Source organism: Rutidosis leptorrhynchoides, chromosome 4, assembly GCF_046630445.1.
Source record: "Rutidosis leptorrhynchoides isolate AG116_Rl617_1_P2 chromosome 4, CSIRO_AGI_Rlap_v1, whole genome shotgun sequence".
In the NCBI taxonomy this organism is placed as follows: Eukaryota; Viridiplantae; Streptophyta; class Magnoliopsida; order Asterales; family Asteraceae; genus Rutidosis; species Rutidosis leptorrhynchoides.
Window position 1 is genome coordinate 209,106,805 of NC_092336.1, and position 24,016 is coordinate 209,130,820.

Sequence of the window (24,016 nt, forward strand, 5' to 3'; positions counted from 1 at the left end):
CATAACGGTTATGTTCCACAAGACCAAGGATGGGAAGTAATCCTAGTAAAACCAGAATGCATGACTTGTTTCTGGACGTATGAATTACGTGTCTTTATTGCCTTTGCTGAACGACTTGTGTACTAGCTAGAATTATCTTCACAACTATCTTGTATCAAAGTTATTGTGTGCTATATTTCATGCTTTATGTAAAATAAGCGGTATTGTAAGTTTGTAAAATATTGTATAAAAGTTTGAACGCGAAATATTATTATAATTAGTTTTTCATATAGAATTGTAGTAGTTGAATTGTATATTAGCTACTAAGTATGAACTTAACGGGTAGGTACTACACGAATTTAAACTTATAAAACGCTAATATGAAGAAAAAGCTTTTATAAATGAGTTCATATTATGCTACGAAATACTATTAACTACTCTTAATATTCTGTATGATTAACTTGTTCCATTTGACAATTTTGAAGGAAATGGCACCGACTACTCGACACACCGTGAATATGAATGAAGAGGAATTCCGTACTTTTCTAGCTTCAAACATAGCCGCAGTACAGGCTGCGATACATACCAACAATAACCTTGGATCTAGCAGTACAGGAAATCGTGTAGGATGCACCTACAAAGAATTCACTGCCTGCAAACCTTTAGAATTTGATGGAACCGAAGGACCGATCGGATTGAAACGGTGGACCGAGAAGGTTGAATCGGTGTTTGCCATAAGTAAGTGTACTGAAGAGGACAAAGTGAAGTACGCTACGCATACCTTCACAGGTTCGGCGTTAACATGGTGGAATACCTATCTAGAGCAAGTGGGACAAGACGATGCGTACGCACTACCGTGGTCAGCATTCAAGCACTTGATGAACGAGAAGTACCGTCCCAGAACCGAGGTCAATAAGCTCAAGACAGAACTTAGAGGGTTACGAACCCAAGGATTTGATATTACCATGTACGAAATACGATTCGCAGAATTGTGCCTATTGTGTCCGGGAGCATTCGAAGATGAGGAAGAGAAGATCGACGCGTTTGTGAAAGGATTACCGGAAAGAATTCAAGAAGATATAAGTTCACACGAGCCCGCCTCCATACAACAGGCATGTAGAATGGCTCACAAACTAGTGAACCAGATTGAAGAAAGAATTAAAGAACAGACTGCTGAAGAGGCCAATGTGAAGCAAGTCAAAAGAAAGTGGGAGGAAAACGGTGATAAGAATCACCAATACAACAACAACAGCAATTACAACAATAATCGCAACAATTATCCCAACAATCGCAACATCAATCGCAACTACAACAAACGGCCCAACAACAACAACAACAACAACAACAGCAACTACAACAATCATCCCAACAACAATAATAACCGTAACAACAACAACAATCAGAAGCAACTATGCCAAAGGTGTGAAAAGTATCACTCGGGGTTCTGCACCAAATTTTGCAACAAGTGTAAAAGAAATGGTTATAGCGCGGCGAAGTGTGAGGTCTACGGACCAGGGGTTAATAGAACGAAAGGAACAAATGGTGTCGGAACGAGTAATGGCGGAGCAAGTAGTGTCGGAGCAAGTTATGCCAATGTAGTTTGTTATAAATGTGGAAAACCGGGCCACATTATTAGAAATTGCCCGAACCAGGAGAACACGAATGGACAAGGCCGCGGAAGAGTTTTCAATATTAATGCGGTAGAGGCACAGGAAGACCCGGAGCTTGTTACGGGTACGTTTCTTATTGACAATAAATCTGCTTACGTTTTATTTGATTCGGGTGCGGATAGAAGCTATATGAGTAGAGATTTTTGTGCTAAATTAAGTTGTCCATTGACGCCTTTGGATAGTAAATTTTTACTCGAATTAGCAAATGGTAAATTAATTTCAGCAGATAATATATGTCGGAATCGAGAAATTAAACTGGTTAGCGAAACATTTAAGATTGATTTGATACCAGTAGAGTTAGGGAGTTTTGATGTGATAATCGGTATGGACTGGTTGAAAGAAGTGAAAGCAGAGATCGTTTGTTACAAAAATGCAATTCGTATTATACGAGAAAAAGGAAAACCCTTAATGGTGTACGGAGAAAAGGGCAACACGAAGCTACATCTTATTAGTAATTTGAAGGCACAAAAACTAATAAGAAAAGGTTGCTATGCTGTTCTAGCACACGTCGAGAAAGTACAAACTGAAGAAAAGAGCATCAATGATGTTCCCGTCGCAAAAGAATTTCCCGATGTATTTCCGAAAGAATTACCGGGATTACCCCCACATCGATCCGTTGAATTTCAAATAGATCTTGTACCAGGAGCTGCACCAATAGCTCGTGCTCCTTACAGACTCGCACCCAGCGAGATGAAAGAACTGCAAATCCAATTACAAGAACTTTTAGAGCGTGGTTTCATTCGACCAAGCACATCACCGTGGGGAGCTCCTGTTTTGTTTGTCAAGAAGAAAGATGGTACATTCAGGTTGTGTATCGACTACCGAGAGTTGAAAAAACTTACCATCAGGAACCGCTACCCACTACCGAGAATCGACGACTTATTTGATCAACTACAATGCTGGTCTGTTTATTCAAAGATTGACTTACGTTCCGGGTATCATCAAATGCGGGTGAAAGAAGATGATATTCCAAAGACTGCTTTCAGAACACGTTACGGTCATTACGAGTTTATGGTCATGCCGTTTGGTTTAACTAATGCACCAGCTGTGTTCATGGACCTTATGAACCGAGTGTGTGGACCATACCTTGACAAGTTTGTCATTGTTTTTATTGATGACATACTTATTTACTCAAAGAATGACCAAGAACACGGTGAACATTTGAGAAAGGTGTTAGAAGTATTGAGAAAGGAAGAATTGTACGCTAAGTTTTCAAAGTGTGCATTTTGGTTGGAAGAAGTTCAATTCCTCGGTCACATAGTGAACAAAGAAGGTATTAAGGTGGATCCGACAAAGATAGAAACTGTTGAAAAGTGGGAAACCCCGAAAACTCCGAAACACATACGCCAGTTTTTAGGACTAGCTGGTTACTACAGAAGGTTCATCCAAGACTTTTCAAGAATAGCAAAACCCTTGACTGCATTAACGCATAAAGGGAAGAAATTTGAATGGAATGATGAACAAGAGAACGCGTTTCAGTTATTGAATAAAAAGCTAACTACGGCACCTATATTGTCATTGCCTGAAGGGAATGATGATTTTGTGATTTATTGTGACGCATCAAAGCAAGGTCTCGGTTGTGTATTAATGCAACGAACAAAGGTGATTGCTTATGCGTCTAGACAATTGAAGATTCACGAACAAAATTATACGACGCATGATTTGGAATTAGGCGCGGTTGTTTTTGCATTAAAGACTTGGAGGCACTACTTATATGGGGTCAAAAGTATTATATATACCGACCACAAAAGTCTTCAACACATATTTAATCAGAAACAACTGAATATGAGGCAGCGTAGGTGGATTGAATTATTGAATGATTACGACTTTGAGATTCGTTACTACCCGGGAAAGGCAAATGTGGTAGCTGATGCCTTGAGCAGGAAGGACAGAGAACCCATTCGAGTAAAATCTATGAATATAATGATTCATAATAACCTTACTACTCAAATAAAGGAGGCGCAACAAGGAGTTTTAAAAGAGGGAAATTTAAAGGATGAAATACCCAAAGGATCGGAGAAACATCTTAATATTCGGGAAGACGGAACCCGGTATAGGGCTGAAAGGATTTGGGTACCAAAATTTGGAGATATGAGAGAAATGCTACTTAGAGAAGCTCATAAAACCAGATACTCAATACATCCTGGAACGGGGAAGATGTACAAGGATCTCAGGAAATATTTTTGGTGGCCGGGTATGAAAGCCGATGTTGCTAAATATGTAGGAGAATGTTTGATGTGTTCTAAGGTCAAAGCTGAGCATCAGAAACCATCAGGTCTACTTCAACAACCCGAAATCCCGGAATGGAAATGGGAAAACATTACCATGGATTTCATCACTAAATTGCCAAGGACTGCAAGTGGTTTTGATACTATTTGGGTAATAGTTGATCGTCTCACCAAATCAGCACATTTCCTGCCAATAAGAGAAGATGACAAGATGGAGAAGTTAGCACGACTGTATTTGAAGGAAGTCATCTCCAGACATGGAATACCAATCTCTATTATCTCTGATAGGGATGGCAGATTTATTTCAAGATTCTGGCAGACATTACAGCAAGCATTAGGAACTCGTCTAGACATGAGTACTGCCTATCATCCACAAACTGATGGGCAGAGCGAAAGGACGATACAAACGCTTGAAGACATGCTACGAGCATGTGTTATTGATTTCGGAAACAGTTGGGATCGACATCTACCGTTAGCAGAATTTTCCTACAACAACAGCTACCATTCAAGCATTGAGATGGCGCCGTTTGAAGCACTTTATGGTAGAAAGTGCAGGTCTCCGATTTGTTGGAGTGAAGTGGGGGATAGACAGATTACGGGTCCGGAGATTATACAAGAAACTACCGAGAAGATCATCCAAATTCAACAACGGTTGAAAACCGCCCAAAGTCGACAAAAGAGCTACGCTGACATTAAAAGAAAAGGTATAGAATTTGAAATTGGAGAGATAGTCATACTTAAAGTTGTACCTTGGAAAGGCGTTGTTCGATTTGGTAAACGAGGGAAATTAAATCCAAGGTATATTGGACCATTCAAGATTATTGATCGTGTCGGACCAGTAGCTTACCGACTTGAGTTACCTCAACAACTCGCGGCTGTACATAACACTTTCCACGTCTCGAATTTGAAGAAATGTTTTGCTAAAGAAGATCTCACTATTCCGTTAGATGAAATCCAAATCAACGAAAAACTTCAATTCATCGAAGAACCCGTCAAAATAATGGATCGTGAGGTTAAAAGACTTAAGCAAAATAAGATACCAATTGTTAAGGTTCGATGGAATGCTCGTAGAGGACCTGAGTTCACCTGGGAGCATGAAGATCAGATGAAGAAGAAATACCCGCATCTATTTCCAGAAGATTCGTCAACACCTTCAACAGCTTAAAATTTCGGGACGAAATTTATTTAACGGGTAGGTACTGTAGTGACCCGAACTTTTCCATGTTTATATATATTAATTGAGATTGATATTTACATGATTAAATGTTTCCAACATGTTAAGCAATCAAACTTGTTAAGACTTGATTAATTGAAATAGGTTTCATATCGACAATTGACCACCCAAGTTGACCGGTGATTCACGAACGTTAAAACTTGTAAAAACTATATGATGACATATATATGGTTATATATATAGTTAACATGATATTATGATAAGTAAACATATCATTAAGTATATTAACAATGAACTACATATGTAAAAACAAGACTACTAACTTAATGATTTTGAAACGAGACATATATGTAACGATTATCGTTGTAACGACATTTAATGTATATATATCATATTAAGAGATATTCGTACATCATAATATGATGATAATATAATAATTTAAAATCTCTTTTGATATTATAAACATTGGGTTAACATCATTTAACAAGATCGTTAACCTAAAGGTTTCAAAACAACATTTACATGTAACGACTAACGATGACTTAACGACTCAGTTAAAATGTATATACATGTAGTGTTTTAATATGTATTCATACACTTTTGAAAGACTTCAAGATACTTATAAAAATATTTCTACTTAAAAAAAATGCTTACAATTACATCCTCGTTCAGTTTCATCAACAATTCTACTCGTATGCACCCGTATTCGTACTCGTACAATACACAGCTTTTAGATGTATGTACTATTGGTATATACACTCCAATGATCAGCTCTTAGCAGCCCATGTGAGTCACCTAACACATGTGGGAACCATCATTTGGCAACTAGCATGAAATATCTCATAAAATTACAAAAATATGAGTAATCATTCATGACTTATTTACATGAAAACAAAATTACATATCCTTTATATCTAATCCATACACCAACGACCAAAAACACCTACAAACACTTTCATTCTTCAATTTTCTTCATCTAATTGATCTCTCTCAAGTTCTATCTTTAAGTCCTAAGTGTTCTTCATAAATTCCAAAAGTTCTAGTTTCATAAAATCAAGAATACTTTCAAGTTTGCTAGCTCACTTCCAATCTTGTAAGGTGATCATCCAACCTCAAGAAATCTTTGTTTCTTACAGTAGGTTATCATTCTAATACAAGGTAATAATCATATTCAAACTTTGGTTCAATTTCTATAACTATAACAATCTTATTTCAAGTGATGATCTTACTTGAACTTGTTTTCGTGTCATGATTTTGCTTCAAGAACTTCGAGCCATCCAAGGATCCATTGAAGCTAGATCCATTTTTCTCTTTTCCAGTAGGTTTATCCAAGGAACTTAAGGTAGTAATGATGTTCATAACATCATTCGATTCATACATATAAAGCTATCTTATTCGAAGGTTTAAACTTGTAATCACTAGAACATAGTTTAGTTAATTCTAAACTTGTTCGCAAACAAAAGTTAATCCTTCTAACTTGAATTTTAAAATCAACTAAATACATGTTCTATATCTATATGATATGCTAACTTAATGATTTAAAACCTGGAAACACGAAAAACACCGTAAAATCGGATTTACGCCGTCGTAGTAACACCGCGGGCTGTTTTGGGTTAGTTAATTAAAAACTATGATAAACTTTGATTTAAAAGTTGTTATTCTGAGAAAATGATTTTTATTATGAACATGAAACTATATCCAAAAATTATAGTTAAACTCAAAGTGGAAGTATGTTTTCTAAAATGGTCATCTAGACGTCGTTCTTTCGACTGAAATGACTACCTTTACAAAAACGACTTGTAACTTATTTTTCCTACTATAAACCTATACTTTTCTGTTTAGATTCATAAAATAGAGTTCAATATGAAACCATAGCAATTTGATTCACTCAAAACGGATTTAAAATGAAGAAGTTATGGGTAAAACAAGATTGGATAATTTTTCTCATTTTAGCTACGTGAAAATTGGTAACAAATCTATTCCAACCATAACTTAATCAACTTGTATTGTATATTATGTAATCTTGAGATACCATAGACACGTATACAATGTTTCGACCTATCATGTCGACACAGCTATATATATTTCGGAACAACCATAGACACTCTATATGTGAATGTTGGAGTTAGCTATACAGGGTTGAGGTTGATTCCAAAATATATATAGTTTGAGTTGTGATCAATACTGAGATACGTATACACTGGGTCGTGGATTGATTCAAGATAACATTTATCGATTTATTTCTGTACATCTAACTGTGGACAACTAGTTGTAGGTTACTAACGAGGACAGCTGACTTAATAAACTTAAAACATCAAAATATATTAAAAGTGTTGTAAATATATTTTGAACATACTTTGATATATATGTATATATTGTTATAGGTTCGTGAATCAACCAGTGGCCAAGTCTTACTTCCCGACGAAGTAAAAATCTGTGAAAGTGAGTTATAGTCCCACTTTTAAAATCTAATATTTTTGGGATGAGAATACATGCAGGTTTTATAAATGATTTACAAAATAGACACAAGTACGTGAAACTACATTCTATGGTTGAATTATCGAAATCCAATATGCCCCTTTTTATTAAGTCTGGTAATCTAAGAATTAGGGAACAGACACCCTAATTGACGCGAATCCTAAAGATAGATCTATTGGGCCTAACAAACCCCATCCAAAGTACCGGATGCTTTAGTACTTCGAAATTTATATCATATCCGAAGGGTGTCCCGGAATGATGGGGATATTCTTATATATGCATCTTGTTATTGTCGGTTACCAGGTGTTCACCATATGAATGATTTTTTTATCTCTATGTATGGGATGTGTATTGAAATATGAAATCTTGTGGTCTATTATTATGATTTGATATATATAGGTTAAACCTATAACTCACCAACATTTTTGTTGACGTTTTAAGCATGTTTATTCTCAGGTGATTATTAAGAGCTTCCGCTGTCGCATACTTAAATAAGGACGAGATTTGGAGTCCATGCTTGTATGATATTGTGTAAAAACTGCATTCAAGAAACTTATTTTATTGTAACATATTTGTATTGTAAACCATTATGTAATGGTCGTGTGTAAACGGGATATTTTAGATTATCATTATTTGATAATCTACGTAAAGCTTTTTAAACCTTTATTTATGAAATAAAGGTTATGGTTTTTTTTAAAATGAATGCGGTCTTTGAAAAACGTCTCATATAGAGGTCAAAACCTCGCAATGAAATCAATTAATATGGAACGTTTTTAATCAATAAGAACGGGACATTTCACATGCGATCGCATGGACAAACCCTCTCAAAACCATGCGATCGCATGGTGGGGGTTGGTGGCTAATGTTCTTTAAAACCCGAACTCATTCATTCTGCAATTCTTATTTTTTTTTTCATTCTTTCTTATTACGGAGTATTATTTATATTAATTAAACTATTGTTATTACTATTATTATTAGGATAGTTATAATTATTAATCTTAGTATTTGGAGTATTATTAGTATTAATATTTACATAAAATACTACGACGGAGTGCTGTCCGAGTGATCCAAAAATGAGTTTTCAAAACTGGTTTTATGAATGGGATAGAGCTAAGAAAATTATGGGTTATAGCTATGGAGGTTATGGGTATGGTTCGGTTGTTATGCTCGCGAGGTCAATTTAGTGTTTATCATCTTCGTTGCGTCTATGTACCTTTCGTGCAATATTGAACCTCAATATTGATACGTGAGTACTCATAATTTAATTTTTATATATTAATAGTGTATCCCTGACTAGTGCTCGAGAAAATAGGATTATGCATGCTTGTACTTTTGATATTTCCTTTAGATAGGTTATGTCGAATCTTGAATTAGTTACATATGCGGTTGAGATAAGGTATAACATATGCATGTCGTTGGAAAGCTGGCGAAAAACTATAAACTTTTCATTTAGATATCGAATGGATTCGATGAACAGATTAGAAGTTATTGTCAAATGAATTTTTGTATTATTATTAAAAATGATTATTATTATCGTCGTTATTATTGGCGTTCTAGTTTTATCTAATTATTAATATTATTATTATTATCATTATCAATAGAAGTATAATCGTTAAAAATTGTTATTTTTATTATTATTACTATCGTTATTATAGTTAAAATTATAATTATTATTATTATCATTAAAATAGTTATTAGTATTATCAGTATCATAATATTTATTATTATTAAAATTAAAATTAATTTTAGTAACACTTAATTATTATGATTACTATCATTATCATTAAAATGAACGAGATATAAAAGACGATTTAAAAGCTAGTAACAAACTGATTAGGAAATAATGAGTATGAGTATTATGAGGAAATTTAAAGATAATGATTTAAATAAAATTATCAATTTTTATTATTTTATCATTATTATTATTATTAAAAGTATCGTTAGTATTAAAACTATCATTTTAACAAAAATTATCATTTTAATAGAAATGTCATTGTTACGATAAAATATCATTATTATTATCATTTTAAATAAAATGGTTATTTTAAAGTATCGTAAATATTAAAGTTATCATAACTAAAATTATCATTTTATTATAATATCATTTTTAGTAAAAATAAATATTGATATTTTTATTAATAGAATAATAATATTTATTATTACAAAATAATACAAAATTTACTTATTATTATTATCAATGTTATTTTATCAGATAAAAATGTAATACAAATAATATAAGTACCTTAATAAAACCTATCATAATATTTTTATGATATTCAATGAACGTTATAAATTTTATTAGCTAAGATATATAAAAGTATATTTTTATATAAAGTTTTATTTATTAATAAATGAATTATATTTTTACTCTGATAAATCTTTTAAAAATATTTAAAAATATAAAACGACGATATTTAAACTATATAATAATCATGTATAAATTTTGAAAATCATTTTGAGTCAAATTGACTTTTGTTGACTTTTGCATATTAGTCTCGAGCATTAGGATTGTGGTACACTATGACCTGACTTAAATTGTTAGACACATATTGACCAATACATAAATATATATAATTAATATAGGTTCGTGAATCCGAGGCCAACCTTACACTTGTTCAATGATGTTATATGTATTTTTACTACAAAATACAGTATGGTGAGTTTCATTTGCCTTTTTACCCTTTATATTTTTGGGCTGAGAATACATGCGCAATTTTTATAAATGTTTTACGAAATAGACACAAGTAATCGAAACTACATTATATGGTTGAATTATCCAAATCGAATATGCCCCTTTTGATTAAGTCTGGTAATCTAAGAATTAGGGAACAGACACCCTAATTGACGCGAATCCTAAAGATAGATCTATCGGGCCCAACAAGCCCCATCCAAAGTACTGGATGCTTTAGTACTTCGAAATTTATATCATGTCCGAAGGAGGATCCTGGAATGATGGGGATATTCTTATATACATATTGTGAATGTCGGTTACCAGGTGTTCAATCCATATGAATGATATTTTTGTCTCTATGCATGGGACGTATGTTTATGAGAAATGAAAATATGAAATCTTGTGGTCTATTTAAATGATGAAAATGAAATGATTACTATAAACTAATGAACTCACCAACCTTTTGGTTGACACTTGAAAGCATGCTTATTCTCAGGTTTGAAAGAAATCTTCCGCTGTGCATTAGCTCATTTTAAAGATATTACTTGGAGTCATTCATGACATATTTCAAAAGACGTTGCATTCGAGTCGTTGAAGTTCATTAGAGATTGAGATTAAGTGAATGACAAATTAGGTCATTTATAGTTGGATATTATGAAATGGTATGCATACCTGTCAACTTTCGATGAATGAAAGTTTGTCTTTAAAAACGAATGCAATGTTTGTAAAATGTATCATTTAGAGGTCAAGTAGCTCGCGATGTAATCAACTATTGTGAATCGTTTATAATCGATATGGACTTCGTCCGGATGGATTAGGAACGGGCGTTTCAGGTATCTATAAAAGGAGGGTCAAAGTCAAACTAACTCTCTTACTGTGCTTAATTACCTACCGAGTCTAATTGAACATACCGAATCTGCCCAATCTACCGAATCCGTTCTTCTGTTCTTCAAATCTTTGGTATAATTTTATTTTAATCATTGCTTTAGATACATACGTGTAGATCTGAGATAATTAAATGTTTTTCAACCAGAAAAGATCAAAATAACTGGATTGTGACTCTCAATTTTGAAATTTTGTTGATTATACCGAGTCTGAGTCGTATTCTACTAATCTTTGATTAAACTCAATTGATTTGGTTAATTAACATGAATTCTTGTCTACTCTGAGTTATATTAATTGATCTATCATTTGACCAAGTTTGATTACATGTTTAATTGATTGTTTGATGGATTCTGTATCAACCGAATATGTTCTGTCTACTGTACCGAGTCTGTTCATACGATTAACATATTGATCTGCTTCTAACTGAGTGGTTAATTGATTATGGTTGTGATTTTACATGATAAAATATGCATGTTTGAGTGACTTTATGTTAATTTTGGAGATACCGAATCTGTTCTTCTCTTGATACCGAATCTGACTTTTGGTACCTTGAAACTTTCTGATTTTTATCTTCAAACACTTAACATGTTTATTCTATATCTTTCTGATCTGAAAACTCAAGCTTATTTGGTTACAGAATCTCAAATTTTCATGACTACCGAATCTACTTGTATTGTGTTTAAAAATTGACCAAGTGTTGTTCTGATTCTTTGTGTTATATAATTGACTTTGTATGATGAATTTATATTGTGATGAATATCATATGAATGTCATGATTGTCAATTACTTGTTCATATTTGAGAATAAAGGATTTTTATATCTTTGAAAAACCATAAAAATCATAAAATATAAAAGATAAAACATATACAAAGGATTTCAAAGGCAAATAAGAATAGAGATATATGCTTTATGTTAAATATCTTGTGGTCTTCTATTTCTTATTTATACAGCTAAATGACGAACAATCACTTCATCAACTCTGAAACCAACATTCCCTGCAACTACTGGACTGCAATTCTAGAGAGACACACTCTGTGGCCTGCTCTAAACTCTACAGTCAGTGTACCTGTAACAGGTCTGGAGCTACTTAACAGAACAATTAGGTTTGTGGAAGCTACACAACCTACTGCTGAAAATTCAGAGGGAACACATGCTCGTTTTGAATTTCAACTGAGAGGAGTCCAAGGGAGGAGGAGTATCACTAAGGCTGATTTCAGGAGGATATTCAGACTTCCTGTTGTGCAGAATGCTCCTGCTTTTCCTGTTACTCAGCAGATGATGTCATCTGGCTTCGATCTTGGTTATGTTGGAGCCCGCAATGTTCCTCCGGCTAAGTTTCAGAAGAAATATCTGCACTCAAGGTGGTATGTGATCTTCTCAATCATCAACAGATGCTTGCTGATGACAAGGAGTGGATCCAACAGCCTGACTGTGCTTATGCTGAAGTTGTTCTACTCTTTCATAAGAGTAGAAGCTCCTGACTATGCAGAACTAATATGGGATTTGGTTCAAGATCAAGTTGATAAGCCATGGGGTTCATACATCCCTTGCGAAAGGTTTTTCTGTATCTTTATCCATGATACTATAAATGCTTGCAGAAATGCAAATATATTTGTACCAGGTACACATAGATTACAGATGAAACGATTTGGGGAGCTGAAGATGAATACCCCGATGGTATCTGATAATCAATTCACTGCGCCGATTCCAAATTGGCTAGTGAGGCTACCTGAACACCAAGACGCTCGTATGCGTTCTTATTTTGAGGCTGTAGGAATACCTCTTTCGAACTCGGTACAACAAGAACAAGTTGAACCCACCGCGGTTCCAGCCCCAGAGGTTGTAGAGGAACCTTTAGTACAACCACCCAGACCAGCTAATCCTCCACTTAGGGTGAACCTCAAACGTTCTAGGGCAGCACACCAAGCTCAACCCGTGAGGATCAGGGAACCTAGTCCAACTAGGATTGAACCAACCCTTTCCACAACACCCGAAGTGAGCAGTGACACCAACACTTCAGCAACAGCATCTGAATTGTCTCCCGAACATTTTCCTAAGAGAACTCGATATATACCTGATGAGATGATTCAGACTCCGCCAACACAACGAGTACACCTATCATCCGCCAAACAGTTACTACAACCGTTGGTGATACGGACCAAGACCTAGAACCAATTAGGTCACCCTCACCCATTTTCGTATCACATCCAATAATAACAGTAAGCCCTACGCTAAATGAAGTGCAATCTTTGGTAGGCAAGAGATTTAAACGCCCGGATGGTACAAAGACCACTAAGCCCATCCAATCTAAACAGGACTTAATAATAAATCCTACAAAGCAAGGTGCTTCAGCATCTAAGGAAGTAAAGTCTTCCTCTGCAGTAAAGTCTGCGTTGACTCAATCGATTGAGGAAACTCAATCATTGAAGTCCAGAACGGCCGAAGGGGAGCCGAAAAATCTTGAAAAGGCACCCTGCGTATCGGCTGGAAATCCTCCTGTGCCTCAACGTACAACAGGGTCTCAAGGTCCGGCTTATCTTGATGAGGGAGATCTGCCGCGTCCCATGGAAATGAGTCAACATGACAATCCTTCGGGATATTTATCAGACTTCTAGCAGACTGATCCCTTGGTTCATGAAAGTGATCCATTGGATCAAACCACTTCTCTTCCGGATTCTGAAACTCAGAGTTTGGAGGAAGAGTCTTTAACTGAAAGAGATTTGCCACCTCATGGTATATCAATGATTTCAGGAGTCGGAGATAGCAATATCTCTGTGAGAGCTAAACCGACGGGTAGTTCTGCTACTCTGTCAGAGTCCCATGAGACTAAAGTCATGGAGGCGGATGCTTCGAAAGAAACTTCGCCGGTGACAACTCCGGTTATTACCCAACCTCCATCAGAAGGGGATATCACGAATCTGACTAGTAGTATGTACAGCCCTACATATAAGAATAATACCGCACAATCATCCTTACCTGCCCTCACGGAAACTCAAACACTTCCATCGACATCGCCTTCAACAGATGCTGATGATGCTGCTTTTGTTCATGGTTACACCGTTGTTTCACCAACTGGGTCACCTTCTCGAATTTCAAATAGATATGGATTATAGTATCTCTCTGACAATGAGGTGGAGGAGCTCTATCTTGATGAGTTTGCTAAACGGACTGATCTTGATGAAGTTCGCGAGACTATGATGATTTATCTTGAGCAATCAAGGATAGTGTATCTTTCTCTCCATGCAGGTCACCTGGACCAATTCACATGCTTGATCATGATGATTTTGTTCCCGGCAATCTTCATGAGGGGGAGAATAAACAAAGTGGTCATCGGTCCAGTGGTTATGAAGCTGGTACATCTAGTCAACAGAAGGATAAAGATGTTGTTGATATATCTGATTTCGGTAGTGATGAAATTGAGGAAATCCAGTGTGAAAGTTTTCTAGATGAATCAGAAAGTCAGAGAGAGGATGACTCAGGGATGTTAATGATTATGGATACATATGATCAATTAGAGAATAAGTCATCTCAAGAGAACAATCAAAACTTTGATAACATTGAAGATATTTTGAAGGGGTCATCGAGTATCGCCAATGAATTCAATAATCATCAATTTGTTAACTTGACATCTCCAACTGATGAATTTGGAATACACTTCAAAAAGGAGATTTTCTCTAATGGCAAAGAAGATACTACGACTCCTCCTGATTTGAATGTTCCATTTCAAACTACAGAGATTGTTTTTGAGCGTGATGCTGATTACCAACTAAGTGAGGATGAAGAGAAAAAGATTCTTCGTTCACCATTCATTGAACAACAAGTGTATAGAATCTATGGTGATTCTAATCTCGTCCTTTCTGCATCAATGAGTGTTCTGGGTGCATGGAAATATCATAAGAAGCCAGAATATCTCAAAGCTTATCTGAGTATTCGCAATAAATTCAAATTGAAGAATGAAGAGAAACTTCAAATTCAGCGGAATTCAGAGATCAAAAGCATAAATAAGATTTTGATGATTAATAAGGATGAGGTGAAGATGTCATTGTTTCAATTTACAAGAATGGATGTTGAGGATTATCAGTTTTCAGAAGCGGATTTTGATAAACTGAAGATGGACGACATTATTTTCATTTACAATTATCTGATCAACTTGAATGAATCTGCAACAACTTATCATGCTACTGCAATGAAGGCAGTCTACAGGTTTATTCTTGATTCGATGAGATGGATGTCTGTTCATGATTTTCAAATGGGATTAGAATCTGGACACAAAAAGCTCGAAATCAAACCACCAAATCAAGTGATTGAAGAGCTAAGATACATGTCCTTACTTGAAGTGAGCGACTATCCATATGGGTTTGTATTTGTCAATTCTCACTATACAAAGATCTTCATCAGAGTCTTAGATTTCAGAAGATACTCAGAAGGAACGTTGATGTATGCTTTCAAATACATGAGATGGAGACTGATCAATAATTGCTATTCAACTGAAGATAATGAGATTGTCAAGTACATTTGATGTTTTAGCAGTGTAGTATATAAAATAGCTTATTTTTACAGAAAATACTATTAAATACGATACAATTTTACACAAGATATTTATTTATTTATAGAATGGATATACTTAAACCTTGCTACAACACTTATAGGCAGTGTACCTAATCATACAGTAGTGTAGTTTTTAGTAAGTCCAGTTCGTTCCACAGGGAATCGTTCTAAACAAAGCTTAACGCTATATTAGTTTATTTTTATAGAAATACATATATATATATAAGTAATATTATTATTATAAAGGGGGGTTTTTTACCGTTTAATGACCGGTTTGTCGATTTTAAAACTTTAGTCGCAGTTAAAACCTAATGTAAATACAAGACTTTAAATTAAAGCATAAAGTAAATAACGATAATGAAATTGCGAATAATAAAAGTGCGATAAAATAAACTTGCGATAATTAAAAAGTACGATAATTAAAAGTGCAATTAAATACAATAACAATAAAAAATGCGATAATTAGAAGTGCAATTAAATATAAAATAAAGGAAATTAAATATGAAATAAAAGAATTATGCTTATTTAAACTTCCGTAATCATGATGTTTGACGTGTTGATTTTAGTTTTATGCCCATGGGTTAATTGTCCTTTGTCCTGGATTATTTAATATGTCCATACGGATTTGTCCATAATAGTCCATCAGACATAAATATAAAGAGCGAAAGCCTTCGTCAAATTATTCTTATTCCCGAAGTCAAATATTCCAACTAATTGGGGATTCGAATTGTAACAAGGTTTTAATACTTTGTTTAATGAATACACCAGGTTATCGACTGCGTGTAAACCAAGGTTTTACTACTTTGTTAACAATTACACCAATTACCCTTGAATGTAATTCACCCCTGTTTCAACAAGTTTATTAACTATTAATCCAGTTCCGTATCCGGTAACATGAATAATTATTGGTATTTATAGATATCCCGCCCACCGTACCCAGTCAAGCGTATGTGGTTATATATAAATACATCAAATTATAAGTTTGTATATTAAATTAACAAAGTATTGTTTAGTTAATATAAAACCCATTAATAGCCCATAGTCTAATTTCCACAAGTGTCGTTCTTTTGTCCAAACCCCAATTATGGTACAAAGCCCAATTACACAATTTTAGTAATTAGCCCAACATCATGATTACTTCGGATTAAATAAGCATAATAATAACTTAGCTACGAGACATTAATATAAAAAGGTTGAACATAACTTACAATGATTAAAAATAGCGTAGCGTTACACGGACAGAATTTCGACTTACACCCTTACAACATTTGCTAACATACCCTTATTATTAGGATTAAAATTAAAATTAAAATTAAAATTAAAATATAAATATAAATATATACGATATAGATAGAGAGATGGATGGATTTTTTGGTGAATTTTTACGATCAGAATGCGCGAGCTTTATAGGGATTTTCGACTTTTGGGGCTCCGCGACTCGCGGCATTTTTGCCTTCAAACTCCGCGAGTCGCGGAGTTTGAAATTACAGCTCAGTCCCTTTTGGAGTCTTTCTTGCCGACGGTTTATAATATATATATAATATATATATATATATAATTAATATAATTAATTATATATTATATTATATTTATATACATAGTTTGCGTCGAGCGTTGAGAGTTGACTCTGGTCCCGGTTCCGGATTTTCGAACGTCCTTGCGTACAATTTTATATTTTGTACTTTGCGTTTTGAATCTTGTACTCTTGTAATTTCGAGACGTTTCTTATCAATAATTGGAACCTCTTTGATTGTCTTTTGTACTTTTGAGCTTTTTGGTCGTTTGCGTCTTCAATTCGTCGAATCTGTCTTTTGTCTTCACCTTTTATTATTTAAACGAATATCACTTTTAAATAGAACAATTGCAACTAAAAGCTTGTCTTTCTTGAGGAATAATGCTATGAAATATATGTTCGTTTTTAGCATTATCAAATATTCCCACACTTGAGCGTTGCTTGTCCTCAAGCAATATTGTCTTGAAATACTAGAATCACTTCTTTATTCTTCACACTTTGTACATCAGTGATTTCTATACGGTGGTATGAACAATGGTAGTAACGATATGGTTTACAGTCCCACATGACTATAAAAATTTAGATCCATTAAGGAAATTGGATCTTTATGAAAACATTTGATCTTTTAAAAATTAAATCTAGTTTTTACCCTAGATAAGTTTTCCGGAATAACCCTTTATCGGTGTTTGCAAAATATTTTTGTGAGTTTGGTGGGTTTCAGATTTGAAAATTTTAGCTCATAACTTATGGTTTTGTGTCATCCACTTGCTAACCTTGTATTTGGAAAGCAACACGTCCAGTTTACTTGTCCCGTATATTACCTTTCGGTAAACTACCGTCCGGTTGTAAAGGAAAGCGTTGAACAAGCAACTGTTAAGGCAATGTCCCCTGACATGCTTTTAATTATGGTCTATAACGTGTCGGACGCAATTACTATCCTTGGTAGGAGCAATAGTAAAGCTCACCCTTATAATTTTTCGGTATGGCACAAGGTCCTGTCTTTGACCACTATGCAACCACCGTTCTTACGGTTGATACCCGATTTAGTTCAGGTGACCTAATGAATTCCAGGTGAATTCCTAGGATTTTACGTTCAATGGTAATGAACGCATTGAAAATAGGGTTTTCATAAAACAAATCGGTTTGTAATTTTGATCAAAATATTTTCTCGTTCAAGCTTGAGTTTAGATATCATTGAATTCCATGAGTTTGTAATTCTCAATCTTTAAGGTCAATCTCTAGGATTGAGTAATATCAGTCTTAAAAGCTGATTTTTAATCTTTAAGGAGATTATCCTTTCTGGGGATCTGATTCATTAGTCTTATCCAGCTAATTTGCATGGTGCCCCCCCATTGTACGAGATAAATCCTTCTCATGGTTAGGATAAATCTGACCACTTGGCGACCCTGTTTAATGCTGAGGTCCGTGGATTTCCTGCTGATTTTAGTGATGACTTTTCTAGATTTTTCGTCAACCTACAGCTGGTCTGGACGAAAACTTCATGACCTAAATCAAGAAGCGCGTGTCTTTTTCGGAAGACTTTACTTCCTTTTAATGATGGAATTGATTCATCGTGTAGATCCATCTTTTCTTTTCTTTCATCGGGTAAAACAGTTTAGTTTAGTCCAAAGCAAAAGTATTTTCAGTTATTTGTTACAGAAATATGTGATATATGTTTTGAATAACTTGGAGAATTTTCCCATACTTGGCATTTATTTTCCTTTTTATCGTCCTCTATTCCATTTTAAATGAATTTTAACATTTTGGTTTGTTTCTCAATTTATGTCCTTTCCGAGGTTACAATAATTTCGGTGTTAAAACCTAGTTTTATCGTTCATAAATATGTATAAACATGACTTTGAGTTCATTTAATTGAAAATTTTGAAAAATTTTACTAGAATTGGGTAGTCAGTATATAAGACTAGGGCTGTTCTTTATTATCAGAGAGCACTAGATTCTAATACAACTACTGCTTTACTAGTATTTTTAATGGTAACCAAGTGTTTAAGATAAAAATTTTAAAATCCGAAAGAATTTAACCCCTTCCCACACTTAAGATCTTGCAATGCCCTCATTTGCAAGAAATCAGTAACAATTTAAATTATTGAGGGTGATTTGTGTGAAAATGATTAAATTTTTACCAAAGTTTCCAAATATATTGGCGTTTGTTTGCTGAATGATAAATGGTGCACATCATTTGTTCATTCCGTCTTGTTGTTATTTCACATATATTTTGCATCTTGTCGTCAAAATTAGTTGCTTTTGCTGAACTTAATGCCAGTCTTTGAAAATGCGTTGTTTTACCCTGTTGTGTACATAAGATAAACTGCAAACATATATGCATATTTTTGAAGTTTGGTATATTACCCCACATTCAAAAATTATTAAAATCTAGGAATAAAAGTTAGAAATTATAAAAACTATTACAATATTAACATAAGTATTAAATGTATCAGTATTACAAATTAAAAAATAAATAAAACTAAGTATACTAGGGATGATACTGGTACCAATAGGGGTTCCAAGCATAACCATAGGTGCTATAGAATGCTTCGGCAGGGTTATACGTAGGATACGGTGGTTGCATCTCTATAGACCAGGGAGGGAAGATGGGTTTCGGTGTAGGAATATAGTTTCTACCTATATGTTGGCAATGAGCTATGATTTGGTTCTGATGAACTTGCCAATCTTCAAATGCTCTCTGTCTAGCATTTTTGTACTCCTGAGAAGCTATAAACCTTTGCATTTCTTGCATCTCATTCCCCCCTCCTACATTACCTTGATGTTGGTTTCTCTCAACCTGTGGATGTCTACCATGGTATGGTACTGCGGCGTTATTTCGCCTCTTCAAAACTTTCGCACCATGGTATACATTTAAACCTATAGTATCGCGGGGTTCTGGTTCTTCCACTAATAATCACCCCCGACTTATATCCACACCGAGATATTCAGCAATCAAAGTAATAAAAATACCACCTCCTATTATGCTATGCGGTCTCATCCCCCGAACCATAGCTGATAAATAATAACCCACACAATACGGTATACTTACAGCGCTTTGTGGGTCTCGAATACACATATGGTAAAACAAATCCTGTTCATTTACTTTTTCCTTGTTCTTACCCCTTTGTGTAATCGAATTAGCTAAAAACCTATGAATTACTCTTAATTCGGCTCTATCTATATCCAAATAAGAGTAATTTCCCCCTTTGAAACGGTGATGGCTTGTCATTTGATTCCACACACCGTGTGTATCAAAATTTTCATCTATCTTTCTACCGTTTAGTATCAACCCTCTACAATTGGCAGATGCTAACTCCTCATGCGTATATATACGTAAAGCCTGAGCCATGTCCAGTAAAGACATGTGGCGCATCGAACCCCCTAACAAAAATCTAATAAAAGATCGATCGGTTAAACTAGCTACCCGATCATTCAACTCTATACTACATAACAATTCTTCACACCATACTTTATATACAGGTCTACGCATGGTGAATAGACGTACCCAGTCATTAAAAGTAGAATTACCATACCTCTGTACAAGTAATTCCCTAATTGGCCCGGCCAATTCTACAGCTTCTAAGGGTCCCCATTCTATGACCCTCGGTACCTCAACAACCTTAGAATGAAGAGTATGCAAACCCCTTTGATATTTTGGATATTCTATCCAAAGTCTGTCAAATCTCAGGTTCGGGTGCAACTCTTCCAAGTGCATATCAGAAAAGGTCATGACTGGATGAGGTATATCCTGCTTGTAGTAGTTATCCACCTCCTGTTGTTCCGCGTTCTCAGCAGGAGCATTGCGGGCTTGGGATGAAGATTTACCCCTTTCAGTCTGCAAAACACATCAAACACAATTTTTGTGCATCCAAATATGCATTAGTGTCAGCAAAATCATCAATCAAAATAATTACAATGACATGATCAATTTATATCAAACTTAAGCTCATTTTCATATTTTCATCAAATCTACACTTTTTCAAATAAGCATATACGAAAATGTTCACCAAGTTCATAAGCATTCAACTCAAATAACATGTCAAAATAATCATTACTAGCAATTAAACAAGTCTCAAATGGCATTATCTTTCAAAAATCAAGTTCATGAATTTTTAGACTTGAAAAAGTCCACTTTAATTCTCAAAATCATGTTTAGGCTCAAAGTTTGGATCATTTAACTATCTAAACATGTTACACTACTTAATTTAGCAACAATTCATGATAAAAATCGGCCATAACCTGTTTATATCAAAAAGCCCCAAATTTGCTCAAGAACACAAACCCTAGATTACTCAAAATTTGAAGTTTAAGGCTTCTAATCATGTTAAACAGCATCAATCTAGGTTATACAAGCATAATACATAAACAATTTAAGCCTAATTACACTAAAAAACATCAAAATCAAATTGGAGAAAAAAATTGCTCAAGAACACTAATTTCGGATTAAATGGTGTTTAGGTGTAGAAATTTACCGTTTTTCTTGAGTAATTCCTAGATAGCATCCTTCTCAACATGATTTTAGTAAAAGATTTGGTGATTAACGGTTAAAAATTGTGATTTTGGGGGTGTTTTTGGGTGTTTTTTCGGAGTATTTCGCAGTGTTTTCGGTTTTGGGGGTGTGGTCTGATCAGTTTGCAGCTCTTTTTATTTTTTCTGTATTTCGGTCCTCCCGCGACTCGCGGTGTTTGGACCCTTCAAACTCCGCGAGTCGCGGAGTTTGCTATTTTTTTAATTTTTTTTTTAATCATTAACTTATAAAACAATTAAGTACTTAATTTTAAAATTTTGTTTCCCTTGTTATTTAGGACGAGGTCGTTTCGGATCGATGTCCTAGTCCGTCCCTCGACAAAATTTTAAAATTTGTCTTTTTGTAGCGATTGTTTTAAAAGCTAAGATTTTTGGGTTTTTTCAATATTTTTGGCATATTTTAATTCAATAAGATTAAAAATAATGATAATAAAAGTTCTCGTCCCTCCCTCGGGTAAAGCAATTTCGGTTCAAAGACCTAGTCTTCAACTTACGACGAATTTTAAAAATTATATTCTTAACTTAAGGAGATAAAGTAAATTTTTGTTTTTAAATTCACTCAACTTAAATATAAAATTCAAAATTAATATTAAAAATTCACACCAAACTTAAAATTTAAAATGCATAAAATTGAAAATTCATATTTTAAAAATTAAAAATTCACACCAAACTTAATTTTAAAAATTCATATTATAAATTCACACCAAACTTATATTAATTTTTCAAATATTTCAATTTTAAATATATTGTTTTTACAAAGTTTACAATATTAATTTAAGATTTATATATTAATTTTAAAAACATGGTAAAAATAAAATTAAAAATCTTTTTGGCTTTTTTATCCCACTTTAATCAATCAAATATTATCAAAAATATGCGCCCCTCTTTTCGGTAAAGTAATTTCGGTTCCAAGACCTAATTTAACTCATGACAAATTTTTGAAATATTTTGTGTTGATTGATTAAAGATATTTATACCTTAAGAATAAACGTTAAATTTCGCAGTGATGTAATAAATTTTTGTATGATATCAATAATTTCGGTCGCCAAACCTAATTTTATTCAATACCAATTTAATACTTTTTAGCGAACAAATTAGCGTTCATTATCAAAAGGTTAAAAATAAAAAATAAAAATAAAAACTGTACAGACATACCTGTGAAATAGATTTCTTAGTTATATGATCTATCTCATTCATAAGATAGTCGGTTTAATTGGTTTTCCATAGCTACATAGGCGTAACCTCGAGCATTTAGTGTCTTTTCTTCTAAACATATGAATGGTCCGTCTCTGCATAAAGTAACAAATTCGGTGTTTGAATAGGTTTGATTATTTGAACATTTACCTCCATGTGACCATTTTCCGCATTTGTGACATCTTTCTAGGTGTCGTGCTCTTCTTTTCGCTGCGGATTTTGATTTTCCTTTACCAAATTGTAACTTATTATCGTCGCATCTGGATTCTTTTCTAATTCCGTCCATTCTTTCTCTGATTACTGATACTAGTTCACTCGGTAGTATGTCATTATTACGTTTAGTGATCAAAGCGTGTAGCATTAGACCATGGTTTAGTTCACAGGCAATCTTCATTTTGTAAAAACCTAAAAAAATAAAAATTCAGAATGGGGGGAGAAGACTAGTTCATTAGGGTCTGCTAGGGAAAGACCATTCGGGTTCCATTTTCGAGAACTACACGAAAACAGACAATCTAACTCTAACAGAAATACATAAACCCCTTTGATTCTCCCCACACTTAGTTAGCTGTGGTGTCGAAATTGTGATTAACATTATTTTCAATTGAATCATCAACAACTTGTATATCTTTGACTTTTACTTCAATCCATTTGTTGATTTCCTCCGTAACTTTCACAAATTCAACTAACATTGCCTTTTCTTTTGACGATAAATTGGATATTAATCGGTTATATAACTTAAAGTTTCCTTTAATCTTAGCATCGTGAATCCGTTTATAAAGTTTCTTCGTTGAACTGTTAAAAATGGATTCATCTAATTTCGTATCATCAACGGCATTCTTTGTGATTGGATCATCATTAAGTGTTTCTTCATCTTCCCCACACTTATGCATTTTTATTGGTCTAACAGTTTTGGTTTGTGGAGATCTAAACTTTCGGTTCACAAAGGTGATCGATGTATCACCATTCCTAAGTGTTATTCTACCTTCTCTTACATCAATGAATGCCTCGGTGGTTGCTAAAAATGGGCGACCTAGAATTAGAGGAACATCAAGGTTTTCCTCCATATTAATCACTATGAAGTTTGTAACAAAGGTCAAACTTCCCACGTTAACAAGTAAATTATTTGCTATTCCAACCGGGTGCTTA